The sequence below is a fragment of the Perca flavescens genome, chromosome 7, assembly GCF_004354835.1.
Source record: "Perca flavescens isolate YP-PL-M2 chromosome 7, PFLA_1.0, whole genome shotgun sequence".
Lineage (NCBI taxonomy): Eukaryota > Metazoa > Chordata > Actinopteri > Perciformes > Percidae > Perca > Perca flavescens.
In genome coordinates, this window is record NC_041337.1 from 24,934,280 (window position 1) to 24,948,692 (window position 14,413).

Here is a 14,413-nt window from a genome sequence, read left to right on the forward strand (position 1 = left end):
GGGAAGGGAGAGGAGAGAGAAAAGGGGAAAGCAGGGAGAGACTGATGATAGAGGAACAGTAAGAGGAGGGGAAAGCAAGAGGTTAAGACAGTAAGGACAAGGGACAGATCATATACAAACTTTACACCACTTCAGCCCTGTCCCACGAAAAAAAAAAAAAAAGAATACGATGGAAGGAGGGAGGGATGGAGGAGAAAATGAGGGAGGCGAGAGGTGACGAAGAGAAAGGAGCCAATTGTTTCGCCTGCAGGGAGAAAAGAGTTTCCTTGGCCTGTGACCAACACGTCTAAGCCTCCCTGCGACGTAGAAATGAAAGGAAGGAGGAATGGATCGAGGGTAGAAGAGGAAGAATGAGGTGGAGAGGGTGAGGAAGGAGGGAGGACTCTCAGTTTTCAAAGCAAAATTGACTAAAACAGCAGGTTACTGGTAGCTTTTGCACTGTCTGATAGGGGGTAGAGAAGGTTGACGATTAAGCAAATTATAGAGAATTTGGAATGCAAGGACACAAAAATCTAATTCATCTGACACAGTATGTGTGTAAAACAAAGAGACAAAAAAACATTTATGAAGAACCATCCATGTGAAAAGATGAAATGTAGTATTTTACATGCTAATAACGGAGCTTTTAAAACAGAAGTGAGTTGAGGTACGATGGCAGAAAAGGAGAACAGAGGAAGGGAAAGTGATGAAGAGGAGCCGAGGGGAGAGGAGTGAAGAGGCAGGATGGATGCAAAGGGTGAGTCAGAGGGGAAGCTGGTCGGGGTGGGTTCATTCAACTACTACACTGAAAGCGATAACATTTCCTGTACAGTAAATGGTGAAAAGTGTTTGTTTTTTTTATACCAGTCTCCATATAACCATCTAACCAATCGAAGCGAGTCATTTCAGTGCTAATTAAACACATCTGAAATGCATTGGAATTGCATGCACGTTTTACTAACTGACTGTTTTTATTCTGGCGTTTTACTGCTATTTGAATCAAGTTCATCCATTTGCCATAAGTCTGATATGTGCATCATTAAAAAGTGCTTATATACAGCATATCAGAATGTAGAGGAGTAATGGTGTGTGCGTTCATTCTATGTATTCATCACATTGTCAAGACTCCCATCTGGGGAAAATTTTTGATATATCTTAATGTTATGACTTGGCTTTGGAAATAATTACAGAAAAGTGTTGGTGTTCAGCATGTAATTGTGATGGTTAAGGTTGGGGAAAGCATTAAGGGACTGAATGGGAGTCTTCACAAGTACTGCAGAGAACTAAAAGGTGTTTTAAGCCCCCAACGTTGTCTTCCAGGCAGCGCTGCATGGAAGGCACTAGGGTTAGGCAAAGGTTAGGGTTAAGGTTAGGGTTAAGTGCCTTGAAGTCGACGGTCGCAGCGCTGCCTTGAAGTCGACGGTGGGGGCTTAAAACACCATCGAGCGAAGTACAAGTGCAGCAGGAATGTAAAAGTTGGACCTCCAAACTCTTTCCCACCTCTGCAGTTGTACCATTTAGTACCAGTTTTGATTCAGCTCAGATACAAATCTGCTTGGCTTGCGGGTCTGATTGCTTTATTCCCAGAAAAGAAAAACACATGAAAAGCCGAAAGCCTTAAATGTTCAGAGAGAAGCAAGAGAGGAAGAGCAGGTGATGCAGGGTGACGAGGACTTTTACAATGACTACAACTGTGACATTATTGGTTTGAGCAATGAGATCATTTTGGTTTTGCGGAATGGAGAGCTGAGCAGTGCCTCATTTCTCTTGAAAGCTAGGGAAAAAAAAGGTTGATAAAGACAGACCACTTGCAAACTTAAAAGTACAGGAGAATACTGTTCTGTGTTGTAATTGTGATATAAGTGATCCATAAATGTTATTCACGTTGAAAGTCAGAGCTAAGAGTGAAGGTGAAGTCTTTACAGTGATTACAGTTACACAGAGAGCATTTCCGAAAAGTCTAGTGTGGCTTAGATGTACAAAGCTGGTTACAGGAGTAAATGGAAGTTACACACACACACACACGCACACAAACAACAAAGTGAAGCAGCTATAAGCCAAAAGTGACAACTACTACTCTCACTAAACAAAGTGAGAGAGAGAAAGCGAGTCGATCCGGGGCTCGAGAGCTTACTTGTTCTGAAAGACACAGAGAGAATGAAGGAGCCGGGGAGGCTACAGCGCTCTGCTGGCCGCTGGTATAGAGCCATCTGGCCCAGCATCATTAATGGAAAGTTTCCCAGCCTGCGAACCCATGGCTAGTATTTGTTCAGTTTGGCTAAATTCTACTTACTAGTCAGAGTTTGAATGGAAACAAAGTGGAGTCAACTAAATCTGTTTGGCTGGTGTCCAAAATTCAAAAGTTGTTCACCCTGCCAAACCTGAGCTGTGTTACTCATGATTATTGATATCTTTTCAATATGTTATCAGTTCAGCCTGCACAGCCTGATACATAACAAGGAAGAGATATACATAAAAAATGCTGTTGGAGAACTGCCTTGCTATGGTCACAAGAAGGCTTACAGTTTTTGCAGATTGCTTACACACTGAAATCAAAAGTATTACACAAGTATCAAAACCTTACACTAAAGGACAACAAAACATTGGCCCCGATTTGGGTATATGGAGAGAAATAAATTAGATTTTCCTCAGTCGCCAGCATTGGTCTTATGTAGTGTTTGGTGAACTTACTGTATATTTACACTTTCTCTGTGTACTTAATTTACAGTACTCTAATCACTGATAATTGCTAAAAGTGTTTTAGGTTAGCAACAGCAGTGTGTAACAAACAGACTTAAGTCATATGGAACGTGTGTGTTTCATATGGTAACAAAATATGGTTTTTATAAATTAGTGCATACTTTTTGCAGTGGTTCATTTTGCAAAGGGTCTGAGGTGTTCTGCTAATTGGGTGTGCGGTTGTGCTAATTGTGTGTAGTGTTTTGAAAACCCGGCCCCTGCTTTCAAAATAGTGCTTAAGCAGTCGAAAAAAAAATCTGTAAACCTCTCGTCTGGTGTAACAAGCTCAAGAAGAGACAATGAAGGAGCCGCTAAGGCGAGGGCAGCCTGCTGGTAGCTGGTGGCCGGCCATTTGGCCGTGTTAAACCCAGGAGCAGCAGTGAGTGAGGAACCTTACAGAGCTGCCTCTGGTCTCCTGACTGGAGCGGCTCCAAACAGCTCTGTGAAGGAAGACGACTCACTCTCTCGCTCTCCTAAATGAAACGGAGCAGATTTGAACCCGATACTCTGAAGAAGAAGAATAAGCCCACGTGTCATCTGCGTGACTTGTGAAAAGATATCTGAGTTTGTAATGGCTCAGGATCAGGCACTGCTGCACAAGATCGGGTCACAAGAACAGCATGCTGAACAGTAGCTATTTCATCAGGATCTCCTCTCAGTTCAGTACTGAAGTTATTTGGTCATTAAATGCTTTTAGAGTACACATTGACACAGGTACAGTATGTCATTTTAAGTGTAGTATAGTAGAAAACCCTAAAATTATTTATGTGCCACATTATTATCTTAATTATAACTTGAAATGATGACATATCAGGGATGGAAGCAGTGAGCCCAAATAAAATGCTCCTGAATGGACCACAGTTAAAATGAACTCACCTGTCCATCCGTTTCCAGGGAAACCAAATTCCAGAAGAGTTCAGAACATTCCGAGTCGGAATCAGCGTCCACCTGAACCCAACATGCCTCTGATAGCACTGACCATTTCCATAGTTACTGTACAGCTTATTCCCATTTAACCTCTCAAAGTCTTTCCATTCCAGTAAAAAAAGAAAACAAATATTCCCATATGAGACTAACCCTCTTGATCATATACTCACAGTATAGAGTGCTCACTCAGCTCTTGTTATGAGCTTGCAAAGCACCCATTCTAAGGCTTGAGCATGTCTGAATTTAATGAGAATGCACAGAAAAGTGGCTGTGAGTCCAGAAATTTGAGAGTCCAGAAATTTGGAGGATATATAATAAGTGAGGCAGGTAGAAAATTATTTTCAGAAAGGAATGGGGGGGGGGAAAACTTCAGTAATTCCAGTGACAGGAATGGTGCCTGGAGGGCAGAAAGAGAGCAACGGCAGAGTCCCACTTTGGTGCGGAAAGGCCAGTGAGTCTTGGAAGAAAAAAAAAAGTCCAAAAAGCAGCCGGTGTGTGAGTTAAAAAGCGGCGCACTGAGATCTGAGTATTCCCGTGTCTGCAGTCAGCTCTACTGATGAACGGCTGCACTCCAGCTCCACTTAGAAAAACACACAACCCCTATGCACACACATAAAACTCTTCTTAACACACACACGCGAGGAGTTCACACACACACACACACACACAGTTTTCACAGGAGCTCAGCGGAGTAGAAGTGCTCTGAGGGAGAGCAGGCAGGAATAATGGACTTAATTCAAGAGGGAAGAGAGAGAGAAAGAGAGGGAGGGAGGGAGAGGGGGAGGGAGAGGAGGAGGGAGGGGACGGTGGGAGGTGAGCGGATGGGGAGTGGAAAGGGGCAGGGACATGCACTGTGTTGTTCTCAATGTGTGTGTGCTACTGTATATTTGCATAAAACTTTTTCTTCTTTACAGTCCATCAGTGGGAGATCAGTGACTTTGATTAACGTCTAGTGAGACTAGAAAACCTCACTACAGCAGCAGAGACCCACTCCACTATACAGACTGGTGACTTGGACTCAGGTCAGTCTTAAAGTCTAAAGGCCTCTATTCGCTGTGTGATTGTGGGTTGAAAGTTATTCGTGAGAGAAACGTGGTTTGTCAATCCAAAACACTCATTCTAGATCACACTTTGAGATACTGTTGGACGATTAAGAGCGTTATCAACCAAAGACCCAAATTCTTTTTAGAAATTTAGAACCAATTTCTCATAATGCGATTGCTGCTATGCACATTTTCGATTTTGCACAAAAGAGTTTCAAAATAAATAAAAGACAGTTTGAGTTTGGCCAAATAGTTTTTGTACTTGCCTGGGATAGAAAAGTTGTGTGTTGCAAAAAATGTGCATCTCTTGCAGTGCCCTGGTCTTCCACAATGGTGCTCCGGACTATAAAATGACCAATCACCCAACACCCTCATGGGGGTTTTTTTTTGGCCAAGGGCTGTACTTTTTGATGGACACTTGACTGAATGAATCGGTTTGCATTTTTAAAACTTACATCATCATGCTATGATTCACCAGGCATTATACTTGCACAGTGTGTAGAGGCACAAAATTAGGCTTGAGATTGGGCTGTGATTTGACTTGAGGCTCGACTGAAACCTTACTCCGACACATGAGTTGCCTCAAAAGACTTCCAAATAGCGTTGACATAGCCTACGGTGTATTGATGTGTTTCCATAACAACAGTTAGGATAAAGATCACTGCAAACACAAACAAAGAGAAAGATATTCAGACACAAGAGGATGACATTATGCTGGTGTGGCTGGTATAAGCTACTGTAAATACAGTAAGAGGGTAATTGGCACACATTTATAACATATGAGGGTTTACATCATCCTCTGCACATATCAAAGTTGAAGTGTAGGTCAGCTATTCATGACTGCCAGCTTCTAAACACATAGCCATAAGTGCCAGGGGGAAGATCTTAAAGTGTAGCTGAACTTAATTACCTCTAAGAATTCACATGTGGTTGGACTTAAAGTGATATTTCAGCCAAACCATTTTGATTATATCAAACACTTACCCCTGTAGACTTGATAGGTGGCTATACAAGTTTGTGTTTTCTGTTTTTACAGAGAACTTTTGCTGTGGTTAGCTTCAATACAGTCAGCTAGAATGTATTCCTTTGATGAAGAGTTTTCACGAGGAACAAAAAGTATCAAAGCATCCATTCAACTCACGCAGCATAATCCACTGTCCACTGATATGATCAGTATGTTTCTAACACTGGGACGGGGTGGAGTATAACATCAGTGGATAGACAAAATGACCTATATAGTTGTACTGTAGCCCAACTTTAAAAAAATGTTGTGTGTGTGTCCATTTTTTCCCTACTTGCCCACTTCATTCCGATGGCAGGTGCGGTGCTGTGCCTGGCAACCCTGGAGACAACACACACACACACACACACACACACACACACACACACACACACACACACACACACCTACAAACAACTCTCACCAGGGTAGGGTTCCCATACAGAGGTCATGGGTCTCACATTAGGGGGTTCACTGCAGTGTTTGTGTGTGTGTGTGTGTGTGTGTGTGTGTGTGTGTGTGTGTGTGTGTGTGTGTGTGTTGTCTCCACGATTGTTTGCATTTCTACACACAATGCACACTTGCCTTCAGTGCTTTAATCACTTTAATGCACACGGGCATGTGTGCATTTGAAGCTATTGGTGTGTGTGTGTGTGTGCTTGTGCAGTATTTTTTTCAGCCCACTGCCCGCCCCCTGCTGACCTGTCTGTCATAAACCAGTCTGATGTCTCTACAGACTGCAGAGTGAGTGCTGTGATCCTGACAAAGGCTTTTGTCTCAGCTAAAGCTTTTGTTCTTTTGCAGCAGATGAGGACTCAGTTTCCTAATAGTGTCTTAGTGAATCTTAGGTTTTTTTATTGCAAGTCAGTGAACCGAAATGATCTTTAGATTGCGGTGGGACCACAATTAGGCTGGTGTCTCATAAGTTGGGGTCTCCCCCTGTCAAGGGCGTAGGTTTTGTTTCAACATTGGGGGGGACCTCCACTTTTAAGCAAAATAGAAATTTTCAGCATATTAAACACTTAATTTCCTGCATTCTGGTGGATTTTTCTGCATCAAGTTATGGTGCAAATGTGAAATTATTATTAAACCCCCTCCCCAATCCCACCCTGTAAATTATGCCTATCCCCTGCATCCCCCCCAGAAATATACGCCTATGCCCCCTGTGAAGGGGATAAGCAGACTCTATTTCCTGAGAAAGCGGAGACCCTTCAACATGTGCAGCAAAATGTTGGATATGTTCTATTGGTACAAGAAATCATTTCTTACACAGACAATAAAACTTTTTAACAATTCATCAATGAGTGTTTGATAAGACTCATTTACATAACAATACTGCACTAAGTGCAACTTGCACAAATATAGGTTTTACTTACATCTTTATAAATACTATTTAAGTAGTTGTACATTTTTATTTTCAACTTGTATATACGTTTGTAGATTCTTTCCTTTGTATTTTTTAATCTTTATTTTTTGAATATTTGTTCTTGTATTCTATCCTATTTATTATTTCTTGTATATTCTGTATGTGTGCTGTGTGACTGATATTTTCCTGCTATAGCGATGCAATTCCCCAATTTAGGATTAATAAAGTCTATCTAATCTAATCCTATCTAAATCTGTGGTTTTATGGTCTGTTTATTATTCAATTAAGGTATTCCAAAAAATATATAGAACAGAAAACAAAAGAGGATATTTATCATCTTCACATTGTTTCCTACAGCAGGCCTATATGGTAATGTATAATAAAACCTATACAGAATACCTAACCCTCAATGTTAAATAACATTTGGTTGGATTGAGTTCCTATGATCAGAGCTCACTGCTGTGATTGTTTTTCGACACATGTTTTACATGATGTAAATAGAACCGAAGACTGTTAGTCGTGTAAGATGATTAACTTAACCACATGTGTTAACGCTCACAATGTATAGTGTACGACGTCATGCACCACCTAAGATATACATTCTCACTTCCACTATTTCATTAGATAAACATGCTTACATCCAGAGGATATACATTATAATGTGCTCAGCAGCTACAGTAACACTAACCTGAGCGTAGCTGCACAGCGCAGCTGCCAGGAAGCTCTGCTCCCTTCTACTTTTGGTGCTTTCAGACTGGGCTTTCTTTTTACACTAAGGGCCAGAATAGGTCCATCATGTATTTAGAATTAGGTATTCCTACTGTGAGGGCATATCATACTAATATTAATGTAGCAATAAATCTTTTTCGAAGTCAACCTTGAAAAAAATAAGTAGGAGGTCATGCTTCAATGAAGTTAATGAAGCCATATTGACTTTAAAAACTGCACCTATTAACAGTGCTGTGAAAGCAGAGTGTTATTTTTGGAAGAGAATCTCTGAGCAAAATATTGGCTTGAAATTGCCATTCCAACATCTCAAGATGTGTTCTGGTATGTGGCTGTTGAGTTCACCAGCCTCCATCTTGTGTTCTTTACTCTCCCTTGCGTAGGAGTGCACATCGTTACTATGTTCAATTTTGGAGGCTGCCTCCTTCGAAGGACATGGCCAGCGGATATGTGGCTGGCAATAGATGGAAGACGAGTAGGCTGAAGATGGGCAACAGAGAGTTCAGCATTTCGTCATCCCATGTTCCGTCCTTTGCTTATTACAGTCAAGATGCCAGCATGCAATGACTTTTGGGATAGGCATTTGGACTAGAGCGCGGATCGGGCCGCCGAACCCAGCCCGCGTCCAACAGAGAAGTAACCGAGCCCGGCCCGAGCCGGATAGGCATTAAGATATTTATGTCCGAGCCCGACCCGAGCCCGACACATTTAAAATCAAATTTTGTTCTCATACTAATGACACATGTACGTTTGTTTGTGTGGAAAGCCCGCTTTTATTAAGCAACCGTAGGGCATTCGGAAATGTGAACAGATGAGCGCATCAGTGCACATGGGGCAACAAGCGCATGTTAATAAGCTGTTTAATTTCAAATGTTCAATGCCTTATCGCGCTGATGTAACCGAGCCCGACCCGAACCCGAACCTCATTTCTAAATATCTGTCCGAACCCATCCTCTAGTTTGAACGTGGCTTTTGAAGACTTTGAATATGCTTCGTATGGATGAGGATGTTTTAAAGGAACCCATTCAGGAGGCAACATACTGCACTTTTTGCCATTCACTGCGTCCTTTTGGTCATGCCCCTCTTTTGAGGCCAAACTGGCTTTGTTAGAGACATACTTCCATGCTTCACTCCTATTAAGTAATGTTTACTTCAGTTAGACATGCTGTATGTGTATGCTATATTTTTTGATTTAGCTGGATAACTGAGATAAACCTATAAAAGGGACACATTGCATTGTTGCTCCACCTCGATAAGGAATCCTGCAGGACAGATGCAGAGTCAGGCAGAAGTCAAAAGCAAGGGAGGAACAATGGATTCAAATGGCATGCATTTACAGCAGGCCAACAATAGCAGTGTAATCAGTGTGACGTTAGGATAGTGTGACACCTGCCAACATTACAAGTGTTGCATTATAAACATTTGCTTAACAGATGCAGAATTATCCTGGCCTATATTCCAGGCCTGTAAAATGAGCAGCATGAAATACAAGGGAACCAAGAACTTGATTTAAGGGGTCTGTGGGTGTTACACACTGACCTAACATGAAACAAATACCAGTGCTAAGTGGATCATTAGCATTATTGCAACTATGGAGCCTATGCTGCCAGCTGTAACCACATGCTAATCTCATCTATGTGTGTGTGTGTGTGTGTGTGTGTGTGTGTGCGTGCACACGTGTGAAGTGAATTTGTGTATTAATAGCATCCACAGTAGTGGGTCAGGAATTGAGTTTAAATGGGGCAGAACAAAAAGACATTTTGGTGTTATTTGGGGCTTCATGGCAAAGTAGCGTTTGGGTGTTGTCAATTAACGGATGCTGTGTCTGCACGGCCAGAAATCAAACAAAAGAGTGAAAGTAAAAAAGGAAAGAAAAGCGCAGCACCAAACAAAGAAATAAATTAAAGAAGGAAGGAAAAATTAAAAAGACAGAGAGAAAGGGCAAAGTCTAGTCTTGATTCAAGCTCAGATAGCTATCCATATCCAGCTGTACTATGTGTCCTGACGGGTCGTCCATGACACGGTGCCCTGACCTCCTGACACAACAGGGATTATAGGGGCCCCAGTGGAGAGTGGCAGGAACGATAAAGAGAGAGAGTGTTACAGTTAGAGAGAGAGAGAGAGAGAGAGAGAGAGAGAGAGAGAGAAAGAGGTCTTGCTTGGGAACCCTAGAGGCACAGAAACCTGTAATCCCCCCTGTTTCACTTTGATGTGATCACACCCAACTGAAAGAATGGAGCATTAAGGGGGGTGGTGGTTTGGCGTGTCAGGAGGGCAGTATGTGTGGGTGGGTGGATGGGTGGGGTGACTGACTGTGGTGCCAGGAGGCTCAGAGGTGGGACACACACTGTCACACACTCTCACAGGCATGCAGTCACACACCATCTGGCTCTGAGGGTCACCGGGTGGAAAAGACCACCTTCAGGCGTAAGCTTTAGTGACACATTTTCACATACACACCTCCGAGCAGGTTCTGAAGGTCACTGAGTGGATTACAGCACCTTGCATTACCACGGCTTTGTTTCTTTCGCACAGACACATACAAAATAAGCAGTATTTCTCGGTGGAATGCACATTGCTCCACTCGTTCCCACCACTATTATATCTAGCTGGCTGATCACTAGATAATGAAGGCCTGAATTTACTAGATGCGGGCCAAATAAAAGGTCTATAAATCAGGTTTGACTGTATGAATTATATTAACCTAAATTCCCCATCACAAATGTATTAAGAATACAATGTTTTACTTTTGTCTTACCTTTTTTGTTTTGTTTGTATACAGTTTTAATAAATAAGTTCACCGGCAAAGTCTGACTAAACAATCACTCTCTTTTCATTATTACTTTTATCAAATATGGATTATATATACTGTATTATGGAATATAAGATATAGAGTTTCGAGCCCCCTGTATTTCTGCTTCACTTTAATCAAACCTGGGCTGTCACACTGCTGCTATTTCTGAGGGAATTTAGGACAGATCACAGTGAAGACAGATGAAAGACAAAATCCCGGGAAATCACCTACTAAAAGACAGAAGCTTTCAACTTCAGCCCGCACACAGACAGCACAGCACACACACACACACACACAAAAATTGTTTTTAAAAGCCCACACACGCATTAGTTCCTGCATGCCACTAAATCAAGTTCTTGTTTTTATTTATGCAGAAGGTTTGAACGTGTATTAACATTTTGAACTCATGTTGCACATGTAGTATCACCTAAAAACATTTCAAACTATCAAACCTAACAAGCCAATCTCTGAAACCACTACAACTGCTTGACTTTTGCATGTACATTGGCTATTATTATAAGCTGCTAGCTACGTATGTCAGGCCAATATATCACCTTAAAAAAAGACCATATGACCTGGGTAACCTCTTCTTTTGATCCATACATGCTATGGCGGACAAAGTCAATGAACGCTCGTTTCAGCACCATCATTAAACAAGTTAACATTTGGGAGTAATGTCCCTGCTACAAAGTCTCTGTTCCCCCACATGACTCCACATTTTCTCGAATGAGAGTAATGATGCACTGGATACAACAGAGAGAGTGGGTGCAGTGGAGTAAAAAAATCTCAAGTGGGTAAATCAAATGACAGACATTTTCTTATTCTTATCTTTTTAAAGACTAAATCTAAAAATCCAAACAGTCATTCGGATTTGGAAACACTTGGATTTGGAAGTCATTTTTTGCTGAAAAGCAGGCAGATAAGGCACAGGGTGTATGTAATGGCAGGCGCGCGCACACACACACACACACACACACACACACACACACAAGCGAGCAGAACCAACAAAATGATTTCTGATCCTGATGGGCACTGATCCAACCAGACAGGCTGCTCTCAGCACCATCGTGGATTATTAACACACACACACACATGCACGTAGAAGCACACACTTCCCAAGGAGTTGTTGAGACATTAGATTGTGCAGTTATTAATGTGTGAGCGTGCACATATACACCCCAGGGGAAATCTGAGACAAGCTCAGCAATGAGAAGATTTCATGAGAACATTAGTGGTTCCGACACACACAGCGACGCGCAGCGCAAATCAATGAACAAGAGACTGATTCTTGCTGTTTGTGAGTTCACTAAAATATAAAACTGTTTTCAGGACATAGATTTTGCTTGTCAGATCATCAGCATAAGACTGGATTTATCGGGTAATGTCAGTAATTATGACTATGCTAATTTAGCTAACTTTAGCTATCAACAATAACAGTCTGTGGTAAGGAAATACTAGTAGTAATTAGTAGTAGTAGTAGTAGTAGTACTAATAGTTAGCTATTAAGTCAAGTTTAAGGTAGACATTCTTCAACTAATAAGATAATGCCCTCTTTTTCTTTTAACTAGAGGTGATCTGCATTTAATTAATTCCTCTATAATTTTAATTTCCAATCACCACATCTAAAGCTGGTATATTGTACATTGTTCTTAAATGTTTCATTTTAGTCATTAAAAAAATTGGGAACAGGCTTGAAAAACAGACTTCTTTGGGTTTCACAATGACATTTTTCAATTTGAAGTTCTTTCAGTTTCAAAATGTGTCAAAACAAAGCTTCAGAGATGTATCACACTGGTAAGAAGAGAAGTTACTACCTATTTTGGATTCCTTAAACACAACACGCTATCAGCAAAAACCTATAAGTAAACATTCACAGACCATGTCAACCTTTACTAATCACTTTCCCAAAGTGAGGAATGCAAAAAATGCAGCCGCTCACGTCTCTCTGCCAGACAAGTGCAACACACACACACACCCCCCCACACACACACACACACACACACACACACATCAACACACATCAATCAAACACACAGCCTGTGATCATAACTGTTACAGCAGATTACACAAGTGGTTAAAGTACTTTCAGCTTTGCCATTATTGCAATTTCACTTTTAAATTTAGGCTGTCAAAACAGCTGCTCGCACACAAACAATTAACTCTCTCAGGTGTACTGAGTGCCGTCTGTGTCTGGCGCGCCAGAAATCCCCACCAACAACTAGTAATTGAAGACCGTTAGAGGGGATGGGTAAGTGGAAAGTGAGATGCTTTTATGGATATGTAAGAGTTGTTGTAAGATCATTACACTATTTGGGGGTTCATCTCCTTATGCATCTCTGGCTAAAATAAGTTAAAGACACTGACAGGTAAAAAGTTTGATTTCCCACTGAGGCCACTTATAAGGCACCTGTTGTTGTTTTTATAGCCAAAACTGGAGGCAAAAAACAGGAAGGATGATACATGAGTGCAACAGGAAATCTCATAAACATAAAAACTTGATTAGATGATGAGGAGAGGGCAGGAGAGAACAGGATAAAAAAAAACACAAAAGCCCACACACACTCCCTTTACCGTCTTTTTAACTTTTCTTTAACTTTTTTGCAGACCTTTGTCCCTGCTTGTTCCAATTTAAAATCTGTGCTTCCTTCTGGACTGCAGATCTTCCCCCTGCTAACTTTGCCATTGTCCTGGGGAATGCTACAAAGAGACATGTGCTACATGACACATGGACTGTCACTGGCTTTATCCAGCTCAGATCCATCTACAGTACAACAATGCAGGTGCTCCAACCAACCTGACCTTTAAGTCCACATTCATTCCAAACACAAAGCAGGGAAAAGAGAAGTCTGTCAGCACACACATACATGTACACGTAACCACACACACACACACACACACACACACACACACACACACACACACACACACACACGGTGTGATTTAGGGTTGCCAGCGAAACTTGGGGAATCACCTCTTTATCATAAAGGCAATAGCTGTCATTAACATAGCCCCAAATCACAGAGAAGAAGCACATAAAAAATATATACTATATACCACTATAAAATGTCATCCAAGCGCATTAAAACAAAATCTGGAATCTATATTTTTTTTGACATAATATGCAAAGACTTTTATTTTAAATCTGATGCCAGCCTTAGTTAAAGATATAAAAACCTGTTCTACTTTAGACAAGCACATTAACTCAAGATTTCCAGTCACATCTGGCAGACAGGACGCATTATTAAAGCATTCCACAGCAATCTGGAGATTCTCTAAAAAGTTTAAATATGCATTGGTGCTTCTGCGTTAGTCTGTAATCTTTGTCTTCCCCTGATTATATAAAAGTCAAACATTTGCTGTGTTTTAGGCTATAAATGCTGTTTTATTGTTAGCTTTGTGCCATCTATTTTAAGACTAAAATGTATGGAAATATTGTGCTGTGCCTATTTCAAGCAGAACCTGGTAGTTTATTCTATTTATGGTGCTAAATTGGGTCAAATATAAACGTTAGTCCACAAATATAATGAAATCTTTCTACACCACAGCCTCTGTCTCCATGCTCCCTCCATCCATCCTGTTTGAGGTTACAGGTAGTCGGCCAAGTGGAGGAAGATTAGAGTGTTCAAAGTAATAGGCTGTCCTGACCAAAACAAACTGTCATTTCCCTCTGTTTTGGCTCAGCTCTTATTCTCCTTCCACCACTACTTTCCTTTCCTCCTTCCACTCCTCCCCTCTTCTTGGAGCCAACGTGTCAAGGGGAAAAAACAAAGCTGTTCAAACTCTGAGCAGCATGAAAAGCTGGAGAGAGGGAGGAAGGGTGAAAGGTACGGAAGGAAGGA

The 14,413-nt window shown here is 41.3% G+C and overlaps 1 protein-coding gene across 2 annotated transcripts in view; it reads right to left on the reverse strand.

The window, feature by feature from the left end:
* The window catches only part of sema3b (sema domain, immunoglobulin domain (Ig), short basic domain, secreted, (semaphorin) 3B), an 82,222-nt gene that overhangs the window by 33,420 nt on the left and 34,389 nt on the right, over window positions 1-14,413 (reverse strand). The window contains exon 1 of one of the 2 annotated variants that reach the window (XM_028582166.1): window positions 3,595-4,350. The exons of the other annotated variant lie outside the window; for it this stretch is intronic. The gene's annotated coding sequence lies outside the window, so the exon portion shown is untranslated. Of the gene's footprint in view, window positions 1-3,594; window positions 4,351-14,413 lie in introns of those variants that run through there. 2 annotated transcript variants of the gene reach the window in all.